The sequence below is a fragment of the Lemur catta genome, chromosome 5 (assembly GCF_020740605.2).
Source record: "Lemur catta isolate mLemCat1 chromosome 5, mLemCat1.pri, whole genome shotgun sequence".
Taxonomy (NCBI): Eukaryota; Metazoa; Chordata; class Mammalia; order Primates; family Lemuridae; genus Lemur; species Lemur catta.
The window spans coordinates 6009707-6037092 of NC_059132.1; the positions used below are offsets into that span (position 1 = coordinate 6009707).

Below are 27386 nucleotides of genomic sequence, written 5' to 3' on the forward strand. Positions count from 1 at the left end.
AATTATCGTCTCCTGAAAAGGGAAAAAAACAGAGAATAAATAAAGAGAGGAGGGAGCAGCCACCTGATTTCTTGGCGCCCTGGTGGGGTGGTGGTGGAATACATCGGGGTGGGTGTCAGTGACCCCCTGCAGATCCTCGGGGCTTCTGTTGGGTTGCAGTGCAGGTGGGGGTGGGGTGGGCCTCCAGGCGGACAGTCCTTGCTTAGAGGTGGCAGTTAGGGTCTAGTGTCCCCTTTCATCTCCGAGGGTAAGGCCAGCCCCCTGGAGCACCCACCCTATCCCAGAGCCGTCCTCTCTCTGCTCCTGGTGCAGTCAGGCCCACCGGACCTGTACTGCACCCTCCTGTGTCCAGGGCTTTGCTCAAGGAGGTCTGCCCCCTGGAATGCCCTCTCCCCACCACTGTCTTTAAGTTCAGCCCCAGGTTACTTCCTCTGGGAACTTCTTCCTGACTGTTCAGCCCTGCAGGATCCTCCCCTCCCAGCCTGCCCATGTCTGATCCCACATTCCCTGGCTGATTTGGGTGTGTTCACCTGATTTCCTTTGCTGGATGGCAGCTTTGGTGAGAAGCAGCTCTGTTTTAAACAAAATAGTGATAATAACAACAAGAGCAGCAGCTGCTGCCCCATCCTGAGCATTACTGATGTGCTGGCCTGGTACTAAAATATCCTTTCCCTGTGGATCCTCCCGGAGTCCTGTGTGGGAAGTAATGCCCCCATTTTAGCAATGGGGAAACTGAGGCTTAGCAAAAATGAAGCTAGGATTCCTTTCTTCCAGGATTCAAATGCCGGTCATCTACTGCATCTTTTCTGCAGTTGCCCCCTGATCCCACTCTTGGGAGGAGCTGCTCCTCCTCCAGTGCTGCACAAGACACAAATGCCTCAACTCCATCCTGCTGGGCCCCCCCAGCCCTGCCCATTCCTACTCCTCCCACTCCCCCCTTTCCTAGCCTCAGGAGGGGTGCCATCCATGCCTTGTAACCCCCAACCTCCCAGAGGGCATGACCCTTCCTCACAGCCACAGCATCAAAGGAGGGGCAGCTCAGCCCTATTAGGCTTCCCCTGCCTGAAATGGTTCCAGATGTGGGACCTGCAGGAGCTTGCGGAAGAGGCAGGGTGAAGGTTTGGCACATAGCTAGGTTTCCCCCTCAAGGCTGCCCCAGGGGAGGCCTGTCCCCGCCGCTCCCACCCTTGGCACGTGGTCAATAAACGGGAGCACAATGTGGCCACTGGTGGGATGCTGGCTCAGGGAGGGGTCCTCCCAAGAGCCTGAGGAAGGAGGGCCACTTGCTGGGCCTGGGTGTCTGGGACAGGAGAGAGGCCGAAACCCACTTGGGTTTTGCTTTCGACCTTTTATCCAGCCCTACTAGATCTGGGAACTGGGGGCCACTTCCAGGGCAGGTTCTCCAGTCAGGGCAAGGAGGCCCAGGACTGAATGGTTTAGATCCCTCATATTCCTCCTCAAACAAATGCCATTCTAGTAGAGGGAAACTGAGTCAGAGGCTCCAAATTGGCTCCTGGCTAAGGATGCCTGTACAGGCCTCTCCCATGGGGATCCTGATTCAGGGCCCCAACTGTTCCTGGTGGCATAAAAGGGTCTGAAAGTCTGTGGCTTTGGTAGAAGAGGAACAGGTGAGACATGATTCTGGTCTCGAGATACATCCAGATGGTTCCACCTATGGGTGTGAGTGAAGATGAGGCAGGGCCCAGCCTGGCTCTGGGAAAACCTCAGCCACTACTCCCCAACCAGGGTGGCACCTCCTCCCTGGGAGGGAGGCAGAGGTGGCCAGTATCCATGAGCTGGTTCACAAGCACCTCTCCCCATCCCGTGCCTCTGCCAGCTACTATTGGTTCTCTGCTCTTTCCAACAGACATTCCTTTGGCAGCTACTGTGTGCTAGGCACTGGGGGCACAGCAGCCCGGGGTTCTGAGATTGCTCGGGCAGATGGCGAGGCATACTCACCCACCTACACATACACTCTCCTCCCCTACCCAGAGTGTGACCCCCGGCGCACCCTGAGGAAGCAGTAATGAATGTGGCAAGACCTTTGAAATCAGACAAACCAGGTTCAGACTCTGGCTCTACTCTACTTGGAGAGAGCAAGTCAATGAGCCTCAGTTTTCATAGCTGCAAAGTGGGAGTTACAATAGTACGTGTTCACTAGTGTGGCTGCGAGGGGTCACCGAGATAACCGGGTGGAAATGCTCGTCACCGTTAGTTATCACGGAGGGAGAGATAACTCCAAGGTTGCTCCTTGGCCACTCTAGGGCAGTGCCTCCATGGCATGGCTGGTGTGCAGCCTCTCGACTCAGGTGCGGAGGTGGTTGGTCTTGGCAGGTCCTCTGAACTGCCCATCCCCCCACACTCCTGAAAGCTTGGTTCCCCTACTTGTCACAGTCTCTCCCTACTAGCCTTCTCTGGCCCGTAATTGCATCCATCGTGTCTCTTTCTCTGTTTCTGCCTCTCCCTAAATACACAGAACTATGGCCCCCACCTCATCACCACCACAAGAACACCCCTCCACGCCCACGCACACAGCCAGCGTAACTCATCACAAACGTCCACTCTCACCTGGGTGCACATAGGTGAGCACACAGGTAAGAGGCAAAGAGGTGGAGAGGCAACGCATGCACTCACAACTGAGGGTACGTGGGCATGAGGACAGCCGACCCACCAACCAACCCACACACACAGGTGCACACACAGCACAAGTAGGTATAAACAGGTGCACACAGACACATCCAGTGACAAACACACAGGAACACGCAAGCATACTGCACATGCAAGAATCCATAGGTATATACACTCTACCGCACACATACATAGAACAAAAAGGCACAAACAGGTACATACAGACACTCAGAGACACACAGGGACACATGAGCACATTCGCACAGTAAGGCGCACACCTATGCACATACATCCACACACATAGGCACACACCAACTCCCCCCTCCCCCACCCCGAGAGCTGGCTGCCCGCCAAGCACAGCGCTTTCTGCTGGGTGTGCACAACCTTTCACAGGCTCTAATTGAGTCGAGGGTGATTTATAACACAGCAGCGCCCCTGCCTGCGTGGGCTGCCCCCTCCTGCTGCAGCCCTGGCCAGAGCCTTCGACTGCCCCCCCCCTTGCACAGTGTCATACACACAGTCCCCTTGGGGGAGAAGGGGGCCTTTTCCTCCTTGCCACCAGCTCCTTCCTTCATTCTTGCCTTTCTCTTGGGCTGGACAACAGACTCAGAGAGGTTATACCTCAACCCACCCACCCCACCACCACCATCAAACCCAGCACTACATAGCGCAGCCATCAGAAGACTAATCACAGCCTTTCTGAAGACAGCCAGAACCCTGACTGCAAATCCCATGTGCTTCCTGAGCTTGCAGCAGGAGAAACTGGATTTAGACATGAGAAGGGCCTTCCCCAGTGATCTGGGGATGGAGGATGATGGGGTCAGATCAGTAGGGGATAGGAAAGCCTCCATTCAGGGACATGGGAGAGAGGAAGGCCATCAAGAACCTCCTTTGCTGCCCCTTTATCCTTTTGGGTAACTGAACTGTGACTCTCCCTCCCAGCTGTCCCCATGGCTAGTATGGCTAGGCCTGTGATTAACTAACTGCATTAATTAGGCCCTGAGGTTTGGCTCATAAAGTCCCCTTATCCACCTAAGAAGGAACTGTAGGAAGGGCTTTTGTCCTGATGGGAGGGGAGTATGCATCCTGACCCCTCACCTCTGACCCCAACATGGACCATCAGCTCTAGCCATGGCCCATGAGCTCAGTCAGAGAGCTGTTTTTTCCTCCCAGAAGTCTCTTGTATTTGGCACTATCACCCATGTGACAGTGAAGGCAACCAAGGCCCAGAAAGACCAAGTCCTTGCCCAGGGACATACAGCTGGTTCAAGGTGAAGCTGGAATTTAAATTCAGGCAGCAGAGCAAAGCATGCCTAACCTGACCCAGAACCTGATACCACAACAGAGTCCCCTCCTATCTCTAGGACCCCTGGTGTTCAAGGGGCTGCTTTTTGGTGCAAGAGAGGCTCCTTGGAGAGGCTAGAACCCCCTGTTCCCAGAATTGGGGTTAGACTACAGAATGAGGGACTCAGATTAGATTTAAGAGGGACCTTCCCAGGATTAGAGATTGGGAGCCAAGAGAAGTGTGTGTGTGTGTGTGTGTGTGTGTGTGTGTGTGTGTATGCGCGCGCGTGCGGTGGAGGGTCTGGGCTGCTCCCAAGGGAGTCCACATGCTAATGCCAGCCAACATTCAGTACTTGCCTACTGAGTCTCAGAGGATCCCATGGTAGGAGTTGAACCCCATTTTATAGATGCATAAAACTGAGATTCTGACGATTTAAGCCATCTGCTCCAGTCTGGTGGATTCAAGGCGGCTCCACCCACACTCCTTCCCACTGACATGTCCTGGGGCAGGTAGACTGATCCTCTGGGGTCTGTGGTCCAGTGACTCCAGCTCACCTCTGCTGTGGATCAACCCAGCCCTTGGCCTCCAGAGAAGTCACTCAAACACACTTGAACATCTGTGAGTGAGGACGTGAAATGGGTGGTCTTGCGGGGATATGGGGGTGTGTCCCAGAGACTTTGTTGAGGTGGGGATTTGTGCTTGGATGTGTGTGTGTGAGACTTGTATGACCCAGGCCTGGGTGTTTGTGTGGGTGGGTGTCTTTGGGATGCAGTGTGGGTTTGTGCTTGTTTATATTACAGATCTCAGTGTGTGTCATTCTGTGTCCCTCTCTGCATGGCCTGTGTGTGTGTATGCATGTCCCTGTGTCCCTGTGAGTTTCCTTCCCATTTGTCCCTGCATGTGTGTGTATCTTTGACGGATCTGTCTCTGTGTGAGCATCTCTGCAGCCTTGTTGGGTGTGTGTCCCTCCATGTGGCTCCATGTCTGTTTCCAAAAGTGACTCTAGGTGTGACAGTGTGTGTGATGGTGTGACTGTGTGTAAGACTAACTGTTCTGTGTATATGTGACACACTGTGTGTGTGACTAAATGATGCTGTCTATGTGACTGTGTTTCTGGACCTGGACTAGGATGGCACAAAATTTAAGGGGGCTCCTCCAAAAAAAATCTCAAAAATCAGGAAAAATTATATTTTAGGGTATTAATTTTTTAAGAGTTACAATGCAAACAGATCAATGATGAACATATAGTATTACAGACAGGCTCAGTGTGCGTGCGTGCCTGTGTTGGCGGGCACAGTCACCCGCCCGCCCGCGCCTGCCAGGTGAGCACCCCCTCCTGCAGTCACGCTGCTCTGGGCTGAGCCTCAGTAATTTCCGAGTTGGCGGCGGCTTTGTGTGCACGGGCCGCTGTCTTGGGGGCGGGGATGGAAGGGAGGGTTATTTCTCCCCCCTCTTCCTTTTTATTGGGTCATTAACAACGGCCCGGACTGCCGCTGCGCCCCCCCTTTCATGTCTGCCGCGCCTCCCGCCATTATCTCCCGCTGCCGCGCGGCGTAATTCGATGCCAATCAGGTTTGGGGCGCGGAGGCAGCGGGATCAAAGCCCGGCGGTGGCGCTGGAGGCGGCGGGGTGGGGGAGCGGGCTGCGCTCCGGGGGTCGGGGCGCCCAGCCAGTGCCCTGCGCGGGCACCCAGGGTCAGACTCGAAAGTCCGCGCCTGGCCCTGGGGGGGTTCGGAGAGCCGCCCGGCGTGACCAGGTGGTCGGCGGCTGGGCTGCGGGGTCTAGCGGGGCACCTGGGTCCCCTGGGGCTAGTTTCATGGAGGGCGTGGCCTTTAAGCGGAGCCTTGAAAGATTTTGGGAACAAAGGTGGAGATTAGCAGAGAAGTCGCCTTCTAGGCAGAGGGACCGGCTTGGTCAAAGGCTGGGAGGCAGGACTCAGCAGAGAGGGTTAGGAGTAGAGAAGAATCTGGCCTGGTGGGATTCTTCTGGCGAGGCGGCTGTATTGTCTTCCGCGGGCTGGGAGCAAGGGAGGTTCTTGAGAAGGGGCCTAGGAATCTCAGCTGGCCTTCGGGACCTTTTATCTGGCGCTGGCCTCTGCCTTCTAGGGGCGGTGCCCTGACTCAGTTTCCTCCTCTGGGAAATGGGGAAGCTATGAGTGTCCCCCACCACCTCCACGAGAGTTTATTGAAGTGATGAACATGATAAAACAACAAAAAACTAGCATAACTCATGTTTCTTGAGCACTTACTATTAGGTCATTAAATATGAAATGTCCGATTTTGAATCAAAAGTGTAGTTTATTATATCTCAAACAAGAAGCAGTACAGTTAGTCAAAGTATACGCCTAAACTATTGAGACAGTTTTGCCATCTTAAAATCGCAAAAGGTGTTTCCCACAGCTTGTTGAGAATGGAGTATTTTTCCTTGCGAGAAGTGGTCCAAAGCCTGAAAGAAGTGCTAGTCGGTTGGTGCAAGGTCTGGTAAATATAGTGGATGACAGAGAGTTTCCAAGTCCAGTTTCTGTAGTTTGAACAGCGTTGTTTGTGCGACATGTGGTCAAGCATTGTCTTGCAAGAGGATTGGCCTGACTCTGTTGACCAATCTTGGCTGCTTAATCGTAAGCATCCTCATTATTTCATCCAGTTGGTTCCAGTAGACATCCACTGTAATGGATTGACCAGGTTTCTTGAAGCTATGGTGGATAACACCAGCACTGGACCACCAAACAGACACCATTAGCTTTTTCTTATGAATATTAGGTTTTGGACTGTGTTTTAGCACTTCATCTTTATCCATCCATTGTGCTGAATGCTTGCGATTGTCAGAAAGAATCCATTTTTCATCACATGTAACAATATGGTGTAGAAATGGTTCACCTTTATGTCATGACAGTAAAGAAAAGCAAGCTTTGAGACAATTTCTCTTCTGACTCTCGTTAAATTCATGTGGTACTCATCTATCCAGCTTCTTTAACTTGCCAATTTGTTTCAAATGGTCCAATGTTGTTGGAATAGTAACATCAAACCTTGCTGCTAATTCATGGGTAGGTTGAGATGGATTCGCTTCCATCTCATCATTATCCACCTTGGACTCAGGTCGCCCATGTGGCTCATTTTCAAGATTCAAATCAAGAGAACGGAACTTCTCAAACCGTCGACGTACTATGCGTTCTTTAGCCACACCCTTCCCAAACACTTTGTTCATATTTCAAGCTGTCTGCACAGCACTGGCTCCATGAGAGAACTCATATTGGAAAATAACATGAATTTTTGACTTACCTATTTTGTTTTACAAAAATTGCTCTAAAAATATGAAAGAAATCACAAGGCAAACTGTGCATTTGAAAGAATGGGGATGTATATACCTTCACAATAAAATAAAACAAGAAGTCAAAGTGAAATGTCAGAGACATCAACTATCAAACTTAGTACTTAAGGAAATCGGATATTTCATACTTAATAGCCTAATCTCTCTCTCTCTCTCTCTCTCTCTATATATATATATGTGTGTGTGTATATATATATACACACTATATATACATATATATATATTATTTTTTTTTTTTGGCCAGGCTAGGCCTCAGTCTAGGTTTATCTACATGAGTGGTCCCCAGCCTTTTTGGCACCAGGGACCAGTTTCATGGAAGACAATTTTTGCATGGACTCAGGGGACAGCGGCAGGCGGAGCCCAGGCAGTGATGCGAGTGGCGGGGTGCGGCTGTAAATGCAGATGGGTGTGGAATCTGAAACTCACCTCCTGCTATGCGCCCCACTCCCTGCTGCCCCCTCCTTTCATACGTTTCATGGAAGATAATTTTTCCACGGATGGGAAGGTGGAGGGGTGGAGGGTGGCAGAACTCTGTGGCCCATTCCCAGCAGGCCTCAGACCAGGGATTGGGGACCACAGATCTATGCAACAGCTCCTATAAGGTTGGAACTCACTTTACAGATGAGCAAACGGAGACACAGGGAGGGAAAGTGACCTGCCCAAGGTTCCACTCTGGCGAGGGGCGTGGTTGGGATTGGAACCAGCCCTATAGATCACAGGAATCAGATTCTCTCCTGGAAGAGTCTCTACCCAAGCCATCTGCCCTCCTCCCACCCCACCTGGGCCCTGGGAAGGATGGGAGTAAAGGTTTTGCAGCCACCTGTGTGGGGAGCTGATGGGTCCACAGAGTGGGCTGGGGAGGAGGTGAGACTGGAACCATCCTCCCCACACTCACAGCCACCTCCAGCTACTTACAGCTCTTGGCCTTGGGCAAGTCACCTGCCACCCCCAACCCCCTGCCTGCTTCTGTGGCTGTAATGGGGTTAGCAAATTTCTTCAGCTTGTCCTGAGTGACAGTGAGTGAATGCAGCAAAGGGTGTTTCGAACATCAGATGCAGTATAAATGGGAGTTTTTATCACAGACTGGGGGGTGTCTGTCACAGAAAGCCCCCTTCCTCCCCCAAAGAAAATGCCAGTGCTAGTCCCTGTGATTTTGGAGAGAGTCGTTCCCCCATTACTACCCTTGAGAGGAAGAGAAATAGATTTATTCTCCCAAATAGTGCTGGATCTTCACAACTCTAGATATTTCAGGTCCGAGAACATTCTGAGTGAACCATGGTATGCATAATACACGCTTCTGTTCTCAACTAAAAACGGGTCTTCAGACCTCTAGGGTACCAGCCACCCAGGGGCTTCACCTCTGTCCTCTACCCCCTACACCCAGTTCTGGGCTCTGGCAAGTGGGGGTTGTGGGGTGGGGAGAGTGGGGAGTGGAGACCCCCTCTCTAAGCCCTTGGTGTCTTACAAATGGTTTCTTGAGTACTTGGGCCGGTCAGTCTGCACTGCCCCAGGGGATGGCTGTCAGAGGCCCACAGAGAGTGTCCAGTCTGGTGGCGAAGGCCGGTGAGAGCATGGTTTCTGCGCAAGGTGATCCTTGCTCACATGGCAGGGCTTCCAGTGGGCCTGGGGTCATACTTTCTTCCTGGAGAGACAACTGAGCTGGATAGTGAAGGAGGAATAGTTCGCTGGTTGAGAGCTGGAGACAAGAAGCACATTCTAGAAATGTCTGAAGCCCAGAGGCCTGCAAGAGTAGTACCCAGTGAGTGTTCCCGCAGGTGGGAGGAAGAATGGGGGGTGAGCTGAAAGTGCTGCTGGACCACCGAAGGGCATAGCCGCAAAAGCTCGTGCGTGAGCCAGGGCAGCTTCAGAGCACGAAGTCACCCTGTTTCAGCCTCCTCACCAGGAGGATGGAAAGAGGACATCCCCGCTGCAGGGCTGGGGGAAGGTAAACGAGACAGAGGAAGGGGAGGCCCTTATACCTTCAACTACCCCTCTCTCCCTTCAGGGAACTGAGGGATGGGCGTCAGGGTGGAGTAAAGAGGCAGGGATGGGGGGATTTGTCCCTGCAGTTCTTCATGCACAGGGAGACAGGCCAGGGATCCCAAGCTTCCTCCCAGACTTGGGCGGGGCTGCCAGGCAGAGGTGGCCGTGGTTAGCAGCCCCAGGTGACGTGGGCATGTGGCTTTGGCGGTATCTCCACTGGGAAATGGGACCTTGGTTCTGGCTCTCAGGTGGGGAAAGCTGCTCTTGCCGCTGGGGGACTCTGTAGCGCCCAGCCCAGGCCTGACTGGCCAGGTTCTTCTTGGCTGACTGGCAGAGCCTTCTCGAGTCACGCCCGGCCTCCTGCTCACAGTCCACGCTCTGCGTGCTACTGAAGGGGAGGCCTGAGGGTGGGGGGCGCAGGCCACAGAGTTGGGGGCTGCATTCTCTACCTTGCCCAGGTCTGGTTCTGCATCTCCTGTCTTCCTGGAGGAGCTCTGTTGTCCCCCAGTCCTCCCTTTCTCCTGGGGAGGCCCCGCTCTTCTGGAGCGGGTGCCGTGTGTGCTGGAAGCGGGGACTGGCTGCACCGCACACCGCAGATCCCAGCTGCCTCTGGACGCCGAAAAATCCAATTTTCTTCCTAATTGCACCGCCCTCGCTCGCTCTCTCCCCTCGCAGCCTACTTCTGCTTGGAGGCGCCTCGTTTCCCCCCACATTCTCCCTGCTGCTGCTCCCGCTGCCCACCCCACGGCGGATGCTGCCCCCTCCTTGCGGTCACCGGTGTCGGGACGCTCCATATATCATGTCTGCCGCCGGGAGGGGCCCGGGGAGCCGGTCAGCCCCCGCCCTGGGCTCCCTGACGAAATCGTCCTTTTCCGTGGCGGATGACAGGTTGTGGGAACAACAGCTTGAATTACGGAAAGAAGTTTCCCCACTGAGTTAATCTGCAGTGGCTGGAGGTGACCTTCTGGAGACGGCGATTAATCACGGGCCGTGGCGGGCGCCGCGCCACGCCGGGCCCTTTGGGGGAATACTAATTCCACTACAAGATAAATCATAATTTGACAATAATCATCTGCCCTAATCACTCCAATTCTTCCGTTTAATTATTTGTATACACCGTGTTTCTTCGGTGAGGACCCTGTGTGCCCATGGGTGGGGAGGAGGCGGCTGGCTGGGCACGGACCCCTCTCTGGCCCCTGGGCCTGTTGGCCCTGCTGTGTTCCTGGGGAGGCCCGACTCAGAGCTGAGAGGGAGAGTGTTGGAACTCAGAGTTTTGGATAGCATGACTGGGGAAACTGAGGCTCAGAGAAAGGCCAGGCCCTGCCCATGGTCACATGGCAAGCTCGGGGTGAGCCAGGCTGAAGACGAAGGCCTCTGATGTTCAGTCCTAGGCTGAGTCCCTCTGCCCAGAATACTGCACTTCCACTGCCCTAATCCCTGACCTTCTGTCCTCAGTCTCCCGTGATGCCTGGTCCCATCCTCCGTCTGCCAGTGTGGACAAGGTTGCTGACTGCCGCCACTCCCCTTACCCAATCGTGGGCCTGGCGGTACACTCAGGGCATGAGGATCAGGGACTATGGGCATCTGAGCAGGCACTGCCTGAACCCCACACCAGTGTTGTGTGACCTCTGGCAGTTGATGGAGCTTCTCTGGGTCTATAGTCTTTGCCTGTAAATTGGGCTGGGCTCTCTCTCTCCCAGGGCCATGGAGACTGGCCTGGTGCTCACAGATGCCCACCCCTGCCCCTTCCTGTTCTGCCAGGGGCCCAGCCACCGGAGCCCTGCGTTTCCTACCTTCACTGCCCCTCCCAGGTCTGGCTCCTGTGCCACCATGCTCAGCCTCTGAGTTGGGCTGCTGGGAGAGTCCCAGGGTCCTAGCTCTGCGCCTGCCTTGGAGGGGCTGGCTGAGCTGCCCCTGGCTCTGGCTCCCTGAAGCAGGAATCAGAATGACTCAGTAACTTTCTTCTGTCTCCTGGCACTCCACGGCGGGGGGCGGGGGGAGGGAAGGGGCAATGGGCACAGTGGGGGCTGCTGGATCCAGAGTGGCCCCTCCCATGGGGCTTGTGGTTCGCCTTTGTGACATTGTGAGGGGGCACGCCTCCCCCAAACAAGAGACAAAAGCCTGGCTGGGTGTGCGCTAATGGGGCTACGGCCATAGAAAATGATGTACTGATGGTAATGAAAATAACGATAGCAACAGTGACTGCTCCTTCGGGACCGCAGCCTGCCCTGTCCCGAGGATCTCCTGGTCCCGACAGTGGCCAGTGTTAGGCTGACAGAGGAAACTCAGCCCTTATCCTCAAGATGCCCTAGTCTCAGGGAAGAGATGCGGCCCCTTTGCTCATATCTGAGAGAGAAGAAAGAAGCCACAGCATCCCTTATCAACATTTATGGAGTCCCTGCTGCGTGCAGGGCCTGGTGCTCAGTTTTTTGCCTGCTTCACATCACTGAGTCCTCGTAAGCACTTGTGAGTAAGGTATGATGCCAGCCCATTTTACAGATGGGAAAATCAAGACACAGAAAGGTGAAGTCACTTGCTCAACATCGCTAAGCTTATGAGTACAAGGTTGGGATTTGAACTCAGCCTTCTCCTCTAGTCCGTCCTATCTCCCAGAAATCTTGGCAAAATCACTTTATCAGTATTGTAGAATTTCTGGTCAGAGGATCTGAGCACAGCTGGGCCAGTCTGTTCATCTCTGAGAGTCTCGGTGTTCCCAGCTGTAAAAAGAGGCCTCGGGGCAGTTGTGAGATTGTGGATGAGAAAGGGTAGCTGGTCCCTGCCTCAGCCCTATATACATACGTAAGTCCCTCAGTTTGTTTTTGTTTTTTTTTTTTTTGAGACAGAGTCTCTGCCACCCTGGCTAAAGTGCAGTGGCATCAGCCTAGCTCACTGCAACCTCACACTCCTGGGCTCAAGTGATCCTCCTGCCTCAGCCTCCTGAGTAGCTGGGACTACAGGCATGTGCTACTGTGCCCAGCTAATTTTTCTATTTTTGTTTTTGTTTTTAGTAGAGGTGTAGTCTCACTCTTGTTTAGGCTAGTTTCAAACTCCTGCCTTGGCTTCCCAGAGTGCTAGGATTACAGGCATGAGCCAGCGCGCCTGGCCCCTCATAGAGTCTTATTTTCCTCCTATCTGCTGTGGTTTCTCTTCACTCATCCGTCATGGCTGCAGGACTCCCTTCTTCTCTGCCCCTGGCTAGATCAGTCCCCACATCTCTGCTGTTAAGTGACCCCTATCTGGAGGAGGAGATATGTGTGTGACAGGCGGTGTCTTGCGGCCCAGTGGCCTCCATCTGACATTCTTTCCCGACAATACCTGGGCAGATCATCCATGGCGTATGGCCGGTGGGGACACTGCTGGCTTTGTGAGATGCGTTTTGTGCAGGCAGCCCTGGCTAACCCACAGCCTCACCACCCAGCCTTCCTTTCAGGGTCAGCATTCCCACACACCAGGCATGGCTCTGGAAGGTGGCTGTGTAGGAGCACTTCATCCCGGCTATAAGGACCTCAGAAGGGTTATTTAGCATTTCTTTTTCTCTTCTTTTTTTTTTGAGACAGGGTCTTGCTCTGTTACCTGGATAGAGTGCAGTGGCGTCATCATAGCTCACTGCAACCTCACACTTCTGGGCTCAAGCGATCCTCCTGCCTCAGCCTCCTGAGTAGCTGGGACTACAGCCATGCACCACCACTAATTTCTCTCTCTTTTTTTTTTGTAGAGACAGGGTCTCGCTCTTGCTCAGGCTGGTCTTGAACCCCTGAGCTCAAGCAGTTCTCCTGCCTCGGCTCCCAGAGTTCTAGGATTATAGGCGAGAGCCATTGCGCCTGGCCTGTTTAGCCTTTCTGAGCCTCAGTTTCCACATCTGCAAACCAGGGGCAATAATAATGTCAGACACCACACAGTAAGCACTCAATAATTGTTACCTATTGTTAGTTGAAGCATCAGACTGCATGTTGAGGTCACAGTGGAGTCAGCCAATCATTGCCCTCCTCTGGCCTGGTCCCTAGGTTGCCTTTTTGGGGGTGTGCATGAGGGGAGGGACATCATCCCCCCTGCAGACAGCACTCCACTCAGAAAGGTCTCTGGGTCAGACCCCTCTCAGCCAGAGCCAGCCCCCCTTCTTGCCAGGGGGCCTGCAGGCTTGGGAGGGCTGGCTGGGGAGGTGGTAGGGCTGTGGCAGGCAAAGTCGGGCCAAGTGGGGAGAGATGGCCTGGGGGAGAGCAGCTGAGTCGCTGGGGAGGGAGGGAGGCTGTCGCTATAAATACCTCCCAGGTAACAGGACCCGTAAATGAAGGGAGGGAATTAGTCACATTCTGAGAGAGGCGCCTCGGAGAGAGGACGGAGAGCAATGACCTGGATCCATGGAAGGGAAAAAATTAGGCTAACCTTGGGGGGCAGGTTAGGGGCAGATGCTGGGCCTCCTCAGAGGGCTGCCCTGAACAGGCTCTGCTGGGCAGGGGCTGGGGAGGAATAACCGTGGCAGGAGGGGTCTAGAAGGGACATGTTGTCTGTTGCCATGTCCAGATGTGTGAGATGTGTGGGACTGTCCTCAAGGATTCCCTGCTTCTCTCAGGACCTCAAACCCATTCCTCTGTGGAAGTCCTTCCAGGGGTCTAGCCCTGGTCGTTCCTCATGTCACTCTGAAGCATGTTTCCATTTGCTGCCCTCACTCTCTTTCAACCCTCGCTCTCCCTGGGGCCCCACCTCGTCTTGCATCTAGATCTGGGGTCACTCTCTGGGTTCCTGGTTCAGACAGAAGGATCTTTGCCTAGGAAGGCAAGAAGGACATGTCCTGCTTCCTCCCTGGACTCAAGCTGAGTGGGTCCACTTGTCCCTTGCCAGGATGATGCCCATGGCCTGCTCTCCAGTCTCCCAGCCCCAGCTTCACTGCCTCTGGGCCAGCTCCCACACGGTCGCCAGAGCAACAGTCAGTGCATGCCTTCCCTTGCTCACATCTTCCCTGCTCCTCTCGGAATGGAGTCCAGTCCCCTCGGCCCCACAGAGCCAGCCTCCGGGACTGACCTCCAAGCGGCTTTCTAACCACATCTCTGCCCTTGCTGTCCTCATACCCAGCCTGCCAGTCTAAATTCTCTAGGTCTTTGCACCAGCTGTTCTTCCAGCCTAGTATGTCTTCCCCACTTGCTCTGCCTGGCAGGCTTATTTTCTCCCAAGACCCAAGCTCCAGTCTGAAATTCTCCCTGCTGCCTCCCTCATCTATGCTCTGGAAACACTTCCGGCAGGGCTGGTGTGGGGAAGTCGTTAAGATCAAGTTAGAAGGCCAGCTCTGCCTCACACTGTGTGGCGGGTGAATAAAGGAGCTCTCCTGTGCCTCAGTTTCCTCATCTGTAAAAAGGGGTTCTCAGGGCTTCCCACAGGTTGTGCAGTTTAGGCAAGACTGTGTGTGAGGAGGGCTTAGCACACAGCCAGCGGGTGGCTGTTGTTGGGGTCACAGTATTGATCACACTGTTTCTGTCTCTGCCTCCCCTGCGGGCTGTGAGATGGGGGGGGGAGGCGGTGCGGCGTCCCCGTGTGACTCGTCGCCGCAGCCGCAGTGGCCAGCTCACGCCTGGCACTGAGACGGTCGGCAAATGTTTGCTGAATTAATGAGTGGGGGCTGCAGGGAGGGCTTGGGCTGCAGTTCCGCCTGGGCTGCTGCAGCTGGGACGCATGTGTACATGTGTGCGCCCCTGGGAGTGAGAGTGAGGGGTGTCTGTGGGTGGGGGAGCCCTATCCGAGTCCCCGGGGTCTGGCGGCGCCGTGGGCAGCCTGGCGCGCCCGCTCCCTGGGGTCCCCTCCGAGCGCCTGCCTGGCTGCGGGACCCCGTTGCCAGGAGCAGTCAGGATGCGGCAGCGTCGCCATGGCAACGCGGCATCTCGAGCTGCTCGCCGCCCTCCCCCGGCGCCCCGCAGTGGGCAGGAGGCCGAGCCTGGCAGCCCCTCCCGGCCCAGCAGCCAGCAAGCTGGGCCAGGAGGCCGAAGCCTGATGGGAGGGGCTGAGCAGGGGGCTCCTTATTTTTCTAGGGATGAAGAACTGACCTGCATTTACTCCCCTCCCCATCCGAGGGAGGCAGATAGCATGAGAGCTCTGTCCTCTGCCCATGTGCGGCACCCCCACCCCCGCCAGGAAAGCAGGAATAGGGCCCGGTCAGGGCAGGAGACCCTCACTGGTCGAGGGACATCTCTGATGTCAGTCCTGGCTGTGAAAATGGCACAGTGATCCAGGGTGGGGGGGCCGTTGTGAGGGGCACTGAGGCACAAATGCCAGGCTGCTCCAGGGTGTGCGTGCAAGCCCAGTGACTTCCATTATCCAGCCAGTGTCCGCCCTGCCAGCGTCCCCTCTTCTCACAGGTAGTGCCCAGCACCTGCCATAGACCCCCAATGCCCCTTTACCCTCTCAGTCATGCCATATCCCCAGACCCACTCTGTGCTTCCTACTGGGTGTTCAGCGACCCACCATCTTCCCAGCGCCTCCTGGCACTTCCCGGTACCCACTTAGTGTCTGCAGTTGTTATTCAGCACCCCCCAGTGCCTACTCAGGAGTACTTTCAAATATCCACTCAGGCCCCCCAGTTACCATCAAGTGACCGCCCGGTGTCCTCTTTCCAGTTTAGGTTTGGTGCCCCTTAACATACCCCAGGACCAGCCACTGCCCCCAGTGCCCTCCTATTAATCTGCCTAGTACCCTGCACATCTAACGTAGTTCTCAGGATCTCTCCATAGTCCTGTTCACCTTGTGTTAACCACTACAACCGCGTTCTGCCCGCTCTATCCCCACTACGCACCGCCTGCCACCTTCTATTTCCCGGTAAATCCCTCTTACCCCTCCTTACCCCCGCCCCGCCAAGCCTGAGCTCCGCTAGGCCGTAGTTCTCGTGGCTGCCAGGAGGGGGCGCGCGATAAGTCAGCCGGAGGCCGAAGCGCGGGGCGCTGGCTGGGTGGGGGTCGAGGGTCCTGCATCCGAGACCCTCGTCTTAGGGAAGCTGCATCCGAATCCAGGGTGGGGCTGAGTTCCGGAGGATTTATTCCCAGAATGACCCCACCCTTACCCCGGATTCTGTGCAAGTCCGCCGGGTCGGGCACCTATGCCGTCGTGGCTTTGGCTCTGAGAGGGGGCGCGCGCCCTCTGGTGGCCGCGGGGCAGTGCAGCTCCCTGGGCTGCTCGGGAGCGGACGCGGCTCTGGGACCGGGATGGTGGGTTAGTTCCCTCTCTCTTCGCTTGTCCTTGTTTACTGGGCCTGTCCTCGGCTGGGCCTGTTGTCGAGCTGGCGTGGATGGGGTGATCGTCAATCCAGCAGAGGGCCTGGGCACTGGGATGAAGGAGGGAGAACACTGGCTAGAGAGGCGTTCAACGGCGGGGCCCAGGGGAGGGACTTGTGGGATCAGAATGCTGGTGGTGGTGGGAGCGCTGAGCAATTTGGGCTTTCTTTTTTTTTTTTTTTGAGACAGGATCTCACTGTTGCCGGAGCTAGAGTGCAGTGGCATCAACATAGCTAACTGCATCCTCCAACTCCTGGGCTCAAGAGATGCTCCTGCCTCAACCTCCAAAGTAGCTGGGACTACAGGCACGCACCTCGATGCCCAGCCAATTTTTCTAGTTTTTGTAGAAATGGGGTCTTGCTCTTGCTCAGGCTGGTCTCAAACCCCTGACCTCGAGCTGTCCCCAGCCTCAGCCTCCCAAAGTGCTAGGATTGCAGGGGTGAGCCACCGTGCCTGGCCCAATTTGGGATTTTATCCTGGTATGCTGTCAGCAGAAGGGTGCGGAGGTGGAGTTGGTGGTGGCAGAGTGATGACTTTTCATTCCAGGCCTGGCAGCTCCTGCCTGTCCCTGAGCCCTTAGCAATGGGATCTCTGTTGATCGACCTACCCCTCAATGACTCTAGTACTGCCTCTGCCCATCCGCCAGGGCCCAGTCTGCTTTTCACCTGCCTGAGCCTGTTTCCCAGGCGTCAGCAGTCCTAGAGGGATGGTGCGCTCTCTTCCCCTCCCACAATGTAGGGTTTCCTCTCCTCTGTGTATGAGGGAAATGGATGGAGCTACAGCAGAAGGGACCTAGGTTAGACTCCTGCAGTCTGTCCTGAGTTTGGGTGACCTTGGCCTGTAGAAGCCTCCAGGGTTAGCTCTGTGATCTCGTGCCCATCTGGCATCAGGACAGCACTTAGCAGGCCTCCACTCAGTGGATGAGTGAGTGAGTTCCCTTAGACTTCTAGGTCTTAGAGATGCCTCCTCCGTCCTCCTCGTTGCACAGCTGGGGAAACTGAGACACCCAGCAAGTGAGGAATTGTTCCAGGATCACCAAGAGTGGACGAGTAGGCGGCAGAATAGTGAAGTGACGAAGAGCACTGGTCTGGTCTGGGTTTGAGCTTGGGCAAGTCCCTTCTTTCTTTCTAAGCCTCAGTTTTCTCATTTATAAAATTTGGATAAAAACTCTACCTACTGCCTAGGAGAGCTGTGAAGATTAAATCCGATGATAACTATGTTGGGGAGGATAGTAACAGCGATCATAGTGATTAATAACGTTAACTGGGCGCTCACGTTGTGCCAGGTGCCGTGCAGTGATTCAGCACGAGATCCAAGAGGCTGCTGTACCAGGCTGACCGAGGTAAAGCTCCCGGCTCGGAGGGCCTGCTCTGAAGAGGCCGTCAGCAGTGAGCAGCTCACAGGCAAGGTAACAAAGCCCCTACCCGGCCTCCAGGATGAGCAGAGTCCTCTGCCTGTGGGAGGGCTGGAGGCAGAGGGAGGGACAGAAGACCTTGGGCTGTCCCCTGTGCAGTGCTCCCTAGGCCTGGATCAGATATCCGGTCCCTGGGGCTGGTTGACGGAGGAAACATGTGTCCTGGCCTGGGCAGCTAGACCTGGGGGCCTTGCCCCGGAACCTGGGGCCTTTCCTGCAAAGGGAATATTCTAGAGCAGGAAGGAAGGAAGTGGGGAGGGGGAGGAAGAGGAAGGAGGGAGAAAGGATGGGATAGGCCCCAGCTGGGAACAAGCTTTCTCTGGGACTGGCCAAGAAAAGAGGACATCTGGACTGGCCAGGCTGAGAGGCCACTGGGCTGGTCACCCTGGCTGGGGTTTGGATGCGTGTGCGGTGGGGGGAGGGGGGCAAGAAAAGAGGATGAGCCCTGCCCTCTGCTTCCTCGTCTGTGTGACAGGTATAAGAACACCTTCTTTGTGAGCTGGATGGGAATAGGAAAATGAGGTCAGGAGTGTGAAGTGCCTGCTGGGGCTGGGACATAGTGAGTGTGTCACGCCTCTTAGCTGCTGCTCCCTGGACTACCTGCCTGATCCTTGAGACATTAGCTCATACAGAGTCCGAGGCTCCCACTGCCTGTGAAATCATACATTCATTCAACAACCATTATGAGCACCTACATGTGCCGAAGTCCAGGTCTATCACCTGGACAGAAGCCAGGGAGAAGCATCACCTGGAGAAGTACAGGGCCCGTGACATCAAGATGAGGTACCTGACCCAGCCTGGGAGGTAAGGGAAGGCTTCTTGGAGGAGGTGATATTCAGGTCAGGACCCAAAGCATGTGCATGCATTAGTCAGAAGGTTCATGGTGGGCAGAGGGTTCTTGGTGCAGGGGAGGGCAGGTGCGAAGCCCAGGATTCAGGGAGAGCAGGGCGGTGGTGATGAGGATGGTGGGTGAGGAGGCTGAGCCCAGGGGCTCAGGGATAGGGCTGGGGGGTTTTCCTGGAGCAGTGGGGAGTCAGAGAAGCTTCTAGGAGGCGCTGGCATGGTGAGAGTGGGATAACGCCCAGTGGAAGGCACTCAGGGCCTCCACGCTGAGACCTGGCTCCTCTATGCCCGTGTCTCTCACGGCTCCTCAAGGGGGACAGCCCGACTGGAGCAGTCACAGCCCCCAGCTAACACCTCAGGTTTGCTGCCTCCTTTCTTTGCAAAGGCTACTCCCCTGCCTCAGCTGCCCTCCCTGCATGGGCAGAGGACTGGGGTGGCTTAAATCCTCACCTGTGCAGCACTTTCCCAGCTCTTCAGGGACATGCCTTTGTCCTCTGGGGGGTTGACAATCGTGGGTGCCCCACCTCCTCCCTGGCCATGAGTGGGCTTGTGACTCCAGCTGGGTCAATCGGTGCACTTCTGACTCAAGACACTGGTCGGGCCAGGGAAGGGCATGTGACCTGAGTTGGGCAAGTCAGAATCCCCCCTGGGTGTTTTTCCTCTGACCTGGGGTGAGGATGGAAGCAGAGCAGCTTCACGGACCTGGAGTCACACAGGGCCCCATGCTCAGAAGGGCCTGCTTGGTTTCATGCTCTGCCACAGCTGTCTTGAAATGTTTAGTAGTTTTATCTTTGAACTTGCATGTTGTGAGTGACGTCCAGTGGGACAGTAGGGCATGCACGTGTGCAGAGGAGACATGTACAACCTGGGTGTCATGCATGACTGCTGGGGTTCCTTGTGGCCCATGTGCACATGTGCTTGTGAAGCCCATGAGCATGGAATTCTGGGGGACCCACGATGGGTGGGAGCTCAGGGGACTCGAAGCAAGTGCAAGGTAAGTGTGTTATGTCTACCAGAACTTGCCAGATGCAAGAGGAAGGCCATGACGTTCTAAGACACACAAACTATCCAGGAAGCCCAGCATGGCGTTTCTTTCCCCTGTTATTTCCCTGGATAAGCCACCCAGTGACACTGACAATGATGACACAGGACAAGGACAGATCTGGCAACCCATAGTTTCTTTCCTTTCAGTCCTTCCTTACTCATCAGTAAACTGAAGACAGAGAGTTTGGGTAGGCTGTGCATGCATCAAGGAGAGAAATAGGCCGGGCATGGTGGCTCACGCCTGTAATCCCAGCACTTTGGGAGGCTGAGGTGGGAGGATCGCCTGAGCCCAAGAGTTGGAGGTTGCAGCGAGCTATGATGATGCCACTGTACTCCAGCCAGGCAACACAGCGAGACTCTGTCTCAAAAACAAAACAAAACAAAAAAGAGAAATAAAAACAGTTAAGTTAGTTTTGTGCAGTTGTCCCACCTTCAGGTAAGAATGAAATACACATGCATGCACAAGGTACAAAATACAAATTGTATAATTTTGATGATTCTGCATATGAATTAAACATCCTTATATTTGCATTTAAAACTGACATGGCACAAAATAAAGATGAACGGTAAAAGTCATGCTAGTCATTTCAATTTTAAATTTTTCTTAGAATGACATTAAATAACAAATAAAACTATCATAAGCCAAGAGATAGACCACATAGGAAAGGAAAAAGCTTCATGTAGCTATAGATATACATACAGTTTTATATTTTAGTACCTCAGTATTAGGCACTTCCCCCTGGTTTTTGAACAAGAGGCTCCGCATTTTCATTTTGTGCGGGGTTCCACTATATAACCGGCCCTGGGTGGAAGACCCCAAATCTCTATTTTAGGGTGAGGAACTGTGAGGGTGGGGACCTGGGCAGCCCCAGCCCTGGGCACTCCCTCTGTGCTACGCCTGGGAGTGCAGACGGGTGGCAGAGCTGCCTTCTTTAATGCGCCTCCCAGCTGGTGGAAGACAGTTCTTCGGCCCTCCTTGGGGGTCCTGCTGTCTCCCCAGCACGCCACAGTACAGGCCCTGGGCTGTGTGGGGCATCTGGGGGAAGCCAGCCCCCGCAGGCCAGAGGATGCCACTGCCCCGGCCTTGGGGGATCCTCACCGACCACCGGGCTGCCATCAGCCTGGCAAGCCTGGTGGCCTTCCTGTTTCCCTCTCCTTAAGACGGGGCTCCCCAGGGGCAGGGCCTCAGAGGGGCCTCAGGAACAGCTGTTGTTGAGCTGGAGATGGGCTTCTGTCTCTCCCAGCACCCGTCCCTAGCCAGGTGAGAAGAAGGGGTGGGTTCTCCCCTTGGTTTGCTCTTAGGAGGAAAGGAAAGTCATTGGCAGTGATCAGCCAGCAGCCAGGACTCCTGGGCAAGGCCCTCGCACCAGAGGCAGAAGGAGTCGGGGTGACAGGGCAGCTCCTCTCATGGTTTGACTTGGATTCTAGCCCCAGACCCACCAGCTCAGCCCAGCTTTTGGAGCCTGTTTGCTTCTTTATATCGTGGGGTAATGACCGTACCTGCCCCGAGGACCATTGTGAGCACTCTCTGAGCTAAGATGCAAAAAGCATTTAGTGTGGAGCTGCGTGCTTGGAGGTTTCCATTCATGGAAGCTCGCCTATTGTGGAAAAGGAGGTTGGTGACTCAGTGAGGCCTCCCTCCTCTGCCACCAGGAAAGCCCTCCATGCCCTGTCCCTCCCCTGTCCTCTGCCTTTCCTCTGTACCTCGCTTTCCTTCTTTCTCTCTCTTCTTTTCCTCTAGGATACCAGGCATGTGCCCACCTCAGGCCTTTGCACTTGCTGTTCCCTCTGTCTGCAGCTCTGGTCTCCCAGATGCTTGATGACTGACTATATCTCTCCTTGGGTCTTTGTACAAATGTCACCTCCTCCAGGATGGTGTGTCAGACTGCTCCAGTTGACATCCCCCCTCGTGCAGCCACTGTGATACATTTCACTTTTTAGTTTCTGCACAGCATGTAACAGGTGATATATTTGTGTTCGCCTGTGTGTTCAGTGTCTTTCTCCCCTCCCTCCAGGCTTTGAGCTCCAGGTGGGTGGGCACCTTGTCAGTCTCGTTCCCCAAGTTTTCAGTGACTGGCACCACACAGACATGGTCCCACTCTTATGGAGTTCACAGTTTATTTTATTTTACTATTTTACTTTTATTTATTTTTGTTTATTTTTGCTTTTTTTTTTTTTTTTTTTTGCTGATCAAGTGAAGCAGTGGGAGTGGAGAAGGAACAAAGAAATCTGTAACTGGTTGTGATCAACTAGTTGTTCACAGTTTAATGTGAGTGAGGCAGGATTGAAAAAACAAGTGTTTTTTTTTTTTTTTTGAAACAGAGTCTCACTCTGTTGCCCAGGCTAGAGTGCCGTGGCATCAGCCCAGCTCACAGCAACCTCAAACTCCCGGGCTCAAGCGATCCTCCTGCCTCAGCCTCCCGAGTAGCTGGGACTACAGGCGTGTGCCACCATGCCGGGCTAATTTTTCTATTTTTAGTAGAGACGGGGTCTCGCTCTTGCTCAGGCTGGTCTCGAACTCCTGACCTCAAGTGATCCTGCCGCCTCGACCTCCCAGAGTGCTAGGATTACAGGCGTGAGCACGCACCCAGCCAAAAAAGAAAATGTTTTGATGCATTTTTAATGTATTGTTTTAAACTGTGGTAAAATCCATATAACATAAAATTTACCATATTAACCATTTTTAAGTGTACAGTTCAGTGGCATTAACTACATTCACATTGTTGTACAACCACCAAAACACCATCCATTTGCAGAACTCATTTCCTTCTTGCAAAACTGAAATTGTGGACCCGTTAAACAATAACTCCTCCCCTGCTCCTCCCCCAGCCCCTGGCAACCACCATTTCACTTTCCGTCTCTAAGGCTTTGGCCGCACTAGATACTTCATATAAGTGGAGTCATACAGTGTTTGTCCTTCTGTGACTGGCTTATTCCACTGAGCATAATGTCCTTAAGGTTCACCCGTGTCATCGTATGTATCAGAATTGCCTTCCTGTTTAAGGCTGAATAATATTCCTTTATACGGATAGACCAAATGTGATTTTTAAAATTTTTTGAGACAAAGTCTCGCTTTGTAGCGGGGTCTAGAGCAAGCCATTCATCTGTCCCTGCCCTTTAGGTTGCTTCTGTCTCTTGGCTATTGTCATGACGCTGCTATGAATGTGAGGGTACAAATATCTCATTGAGTCCCTGTTTCAGTTCTTTTGGGAATATGCCCAGATGAGGAATTGGTGGATTATATAATAATTCTATTATATTTTTAAATTTTTGAGGAAACACCATACTGTTTTCCATAGTGGCTATACAAGGGTTCCAATTTCTCCACATCCTGGCTGACATTTATTATTTTGTTTTTGTTTTTTATTTTGATAGTAACCATCCTAATGGGTGTGAGGTGGCATCTTGCTGATCTGCATTTCCCTAAAGATGAAGATACACATTTGGAAGGAAACGCATATGGCGAGAATGGCGGGCGAGGAGCTTCAGTGGTCTCTAAGGACTCTTGGAAAAGGCGGCGTTTGAACTGGGGCCTAAGAGAAAGGAAGGAGGCAGCCAGTGCAGGCTCTGGAGGGGGACGCTTCAGGGAGGGGGAACAGTCAGTGCACAGGATCTGAAGTGCGAGCGAGCACTGCGTATTTTTGTTGGAAAAACAGTGAATAGTGGGCAAAGAGGTGGTGGAGGAAGATGTGGTTTGACAGGTAGACAGGGCTGGGTGATGCAGGGCTTTGGGCCATGGAGAGGTGTTTGTATTTTATAGTAAGGGCCGCAGGGGACAGAGGATGGACGGGCTGATCGGGCCGCGATGTCCGCCCTGTGGGCCCACGGCAGTGGTGCTTGTGGGTGTGTGCACGTGGGGGCGTGAAGTGTGTGTCCGGACACCCCCAGCGGCCCGGATCCTGAGGTGATCTCTCTCCAGAACGTTCTGTGCCCTCCCCCTTCTGCCTGCAGGGCCGTTGGACGCCCCAGCCGGTGCTGCTCCCGCGCTCCTACCCCCAGCCCGGGACCAGCAAGAAGGATCGGGAACCGTACCCAGAGGCCGAGGCTGGACTCTGAGAATGACGACCAAGACTTCGAAGGTCTGGAGACCAGGGCTTGCCAGATTGAGGCCAGGAGGTGTCTCCACGCCCCACCTTTGCAAGGCCGCGGGGGCCGCGGGGGCCGCAGGCTGCGGGGTGCTGCAGTACCCGGGAAGGCCGCGCGGGGGCAGGCGGGGACGCCCAGCCGCGGAGAGCAGGAGGCGCAGAGCGCGAGGGGACCCGGGACCCGGGACCCGCGCCGAGCAGCGGGAAGGGCTGGGGCCGCCCGTCCGCGGGGCTCTGCTGTTCGGATGAGTTTCTGCCTCCAAGTGGCTGTGCGTGTGAAAGGGAAATGAAGTTATGAGCTCGCCGCCATCCCAGTGGCGTCTCGTTTCATCCTCACAGGCACAGAGAAGGAGAGCCACTTGCCCAAGGTCACTCAGCGGGGGGATGCAGACCAGGCAGGCCTGACCTCTCCTCCTGCTCTACCCACCACCCCACCCTAAATGAGCTCATCTGCGGGCCGTGCCAGTTTGTTCATCTGTCTCCTGGCCTCACCTTGGTCCCCCCCCCCCAACCCCACACTCCACTTTGGGCAGTGCCAGGACAGCCTGCGGAGGGAGGCTGGGACTTGAGAACCCTCCCTGAGGCCCCTGGGGAGGAGGAGTTCAGGGACCCTGGGGAGAGCTGGCCCCATCACCATGGTAACAACACTAGCATGATAACATCTAGCTCCTTCCTGCCCTTCTCCTGCAGCTGAGGGCTGGGGGTGTCTAGGGAGCCTGGCTGAGCCTCTGGCCTGCCTCTGGGGCCCCTGCCACCTCTGCTGAATCTCCTCTGAGCATCAGGCCCAAGTCCCAAGGACTGTAAGCTGGGGTGCAACCAGGGTCCCCCTAAAAAGCCCAGTACCCTCCCTCCCTCAAGCGCATGGCTGTGACAGTTTGGCCAGTCTTGGAGGAAAAAAACGTAGATGGTTTTAGCTGAGATTATTGAACAGACAGGCAGACTGAGGCCCAGAGAGGAACAGGGAGTCATCTAGGATCATGCAGTCAGGCAGGGGCTGAGGCTTTGTTCGTTTTTTGTCCAGAAAGCACCAGATGACCCCCAAAAAGGGGCCAGTAAGAAATATACTCACAGATTGGAAATTGAGGGTCCATAAGGTCAATCATCTTGCCGCCTCCTCCTGGAAGTCTTCCCTGACCACCCCCTCTGCCACCAATGTCAGAAATGGCCTCAGGGCTCCCTGACACTTTCTGTCTGATCAGGGAGGCTAAAACCTCCCTCTGAGCTTCTTTAAGGGAATCTCATAGACCCCCAGTCCACTCCCTTGGCTAGCCTGGAAGTCCCCTGTCTAACCCTCCTGACAGTGGCCCATCTTAGTTGCACACCTTATATGGTGGAGAGCTCACTGCCTTAAAAGTCAGGCTGTTCCATTGTAGGACAGTTTCTCCTAGTGAGACCAAACTGGCCTTCTTGTGCTGTCCGACTGCTGGAACTAGCTCACTCTGTGGAGCACAGAGCAAGTGGCTCCGCCTGCTGCATGCAGGCCCCAGATGGCTACAGAGAGGTCTGTGTCCCCTGACTTCCATGGCAGCCTTCTCTCCAGCTTACATGGTCCCCATTCCCCACAAACAACCTTTCCAGGCCTTCATCTCCTGGGCACCTCCCCACTGGGTATAGTCTAGCTGGGAATGGCCCCTTCCATGGTGACTGTATTTCTCAATACACAAGAAAATATGTTTGTTATAAAGTAAGTAGAAAATACACACAAGGAAAAAACATCCCTAAGCCCACCAGGCAAAGACAACCCTGCTTGGCTCCTTGGAGCCTCTTCTCCCAAACTGACACCAATGTGTGCATTAATAAAGTCAGAGTCAAAAGCGAGGTTATTTCAAAGGTGGTCGTAGGACTCTTAGGGGAGAAAAGCAATTTCTCTCTAACTTGGTAACTTGAAGGGTCATTTGGTTGTAAGACAGGTGTGCTCTGAAAGACTGAGGATTGGGACAGAGAATGGAATAGTTCTTATGTTAAAGAAAGAAGGAATTTTGTTTCTGAGGGGCCATGCTAGAGGTGTGGGGAGCATTTTCCGGAGCACTACCCTCCCATGGGCTCCCAACAACCACTCCCTCTCTCCCTTCACCACCTTCCTCCTCCCTCCTCGCAGAGCCTGGGAACAGGGCCCCTTCAGAAGGGAGGGAGTGAAGGCTGCAGGCCCGACCTCCACGGGAAAGCCCTATGCAAGGTCCAGTTACACCACAAACACTCCCTTTACCCCAAATGTCAGTTGTGTGTCCAATTGGTGCCACTTGAGATGTGGCGAAGGAATCAGGTTGGTTGCCAAGGTTCCTAAGGGACAATACGGGGGGGACTGGGCCAGTGCGTGCACAAGGTGCAAAGCCAACGGGAAAGGAGAATTTCATGGAAATAGGAAAACAGCCAGTCATGTTAAGGAGAAATTAAAGGCCTCCCAAAACTCCAGGGCTTGGGACACGGGGTGGTGCACTGAGTATCCTATGTCATAGCATGGGGCTTCTAGTCAAGAGCAGAGTGACCCCAGAGACTTGCTCTTCCTTCTCAACTGCATATATAGAGAATGTCATTCCATTTCAGCAAATATTTGCCATATGCCATCTTAATGGCTGCATAAAGACACCACAATTTCTTTAACCAATGTCCTATTTTGGGACATTTAAGTGGTTCACAGCTTTTTGCCATTATAATCAATGTTTCAATGAACATCCTTGTAGCTACATCTTTGCCCACGTCTGTCTTTATTTCCATAGCATAAGTTACTAGCAGTGGAACTGCTGGGTTGAAGAGCAGGAATATTTTTAAAGCTTTTGGTACGTGTTGACAAATTGCTTCCCAAAAGATGGTACCAGTTTTTGCTCCGAACAGCTAACAACTGTGTGCAAGTGCCTGTTTCCTCACACCTTAACCATCAGTTGTCTTCTCCCCCCCTACATTTTATTGTTAAAATTTCAAACATGCAAAAAGGTTGAACAAACTTGGCAGTGAACACCCATACAGCCACTACCCGGATCTTGCAATTTGCATTTGTCTTTTATTTGCTTCGCCATTATCTACTCACCCCTCCAGCCATCAAGTCATCTTCTTTTTGGATGCTTATCAAAGCAAGTTATAGGTATCAATACACTTCGCCCCCTAAACACGTCAACATGTACATGATTAACGAGAGTTCAATGCTTGCATATGATTCTTTGTTTTTTCAAGGAAAAATTTATATACAATGAAATATACAAATCCTAAGTATACATTTGTTGCATTTTGACAAATGCATATGCTTGTCTGCCCCAACCTCTGTAAAGATGTGGCTACTTCCATCACTCCAGAAAGTTTCCTAGTTGCCTTAGTTTTGCCTGTTCTAGAATGTCATAAAGATGGAACTGTACAGTATTGACTCTTTTGTATGTGGCTGATTTCATTCAGCATGCTGTTTTGGAGAGTCCTCCTGTTATTGTGTATATCAATAGTTTGTTCCTTCTTACTGCTGAGTAGAATTCCATTGTGTAGATGTATAATAGCCTCTTGATAAACACCTGGGCTGTTTGTTTCTGCTTTGGGGCTAT

The 27386-nt window shown here is 53.7% G+C and overlaps 1 long non-coding RNA gene across 1 annotated transcript in view; it reads left to right on the forward strand.

Annotated features, from left to right (window-relative positions):
• The window catches only part of LOC123637847, a 40517-nt gene extending 17345 nt beyond the window's left edge, over nt 1–23172 (forward strand). The window contains exons 2-3 of the long non-coding RNA XR_006735082.1: nt 17762–17884; nt 23153–23172. This is a non-coding gene — a long non-coding RNA (uncharacterized LOC123637847). The remainder of the gene's footprint in view (nt 1–17761; nt 17885–23152) is intronic.
• Nucleotides 23173–27386: the final 4214 nt, after the last annotated feature.